Source organism: Artemia franciscana, chromosome 9, assembly GCF_032884065.1.
Source record: "Artemia franciscana chromosome 9, ASM3288406v1, whole genome shotgun sequence".
NCBI classification, from domain to species: Eukaryota; Metazoa; Arthropoda; class Branchiopoda; order Anostraca; family Artemiidae; genus Artemia; species Artemia franciscana.
The window spans coordinates 9,276,047-9,276,938 of NC_088871.1; positions in this window are offsets into that span (position 1 = coordinate 9,276,047).

The window sequence follows — 892 nt, forward strand, 5'->3', positions numbered from 1 at the left end:
ATTCAAGTTCGCTTTATTTTGCCTTAATATTCTTGTCAATTACAAAAATAACACCGGAACAAAAATACCCCCACCCCCAAAATTCTTTTGTTAAAAAAAAGGAAAATTTGGGCCATAATCGTGAAACTTTCAAATTTTGAAATCAGTTAGAATATACAAATTGACATATTTCAGGTTGAATTCAGCGATATGGGGACAACATTATTATTATTCACTTCGTTTTTCACTCCGTACCAAAGATGTTGTCGTAGAAACTTCAAAAAAGGCTCATTCTATTGAAAATTGAAAGAGCTAGTGGCCTTTTTAAAAGTCAAAAGTGACTGGAGGGCAGCTTATGCGTACACCCCCATAGAAATTTTTTACACTATACTTTCCAAAAGCCTGCCATTTATTAATTTCAAAACACTTTTTTCCGTATAGGATAATAAACTTAAATTATTTAGATTTGCACACACCCCCAAGCAAACTTGTTATCACCGTAATTTTCGAAAGGCTTCCTTTTAATGATTTCAACCTACTTTTCTCCGTACTACGTTTCTAAGCCTTGATAATTTAGATTTTCGTACATCCCCATACCAATTTTTTGCTGCTATACTTTTCAAAAGTCTACCTTTTATTAAGCTCAAAGTACTTTTTCCGCATTACGCTCCTTAAGTTTAATTATTATTTTGAATTAATATTGAATAGTTGTGGGAATCAAGTCATGGATAATTGTAGAAAAAGCCAAGACAGATAGCCCAATTGAGTGAAAGGTAATTCTGCCATTAACACACCCCCGCCCTTATTAGGATTGTATAAAATGATGTTAGTTCATTTGTTAATAGATATGTCTTGGCTAAATGGATCGGGTCAACGGTGGGAGTAAGTGTGGCTCTCTTATTGGACCCAATAC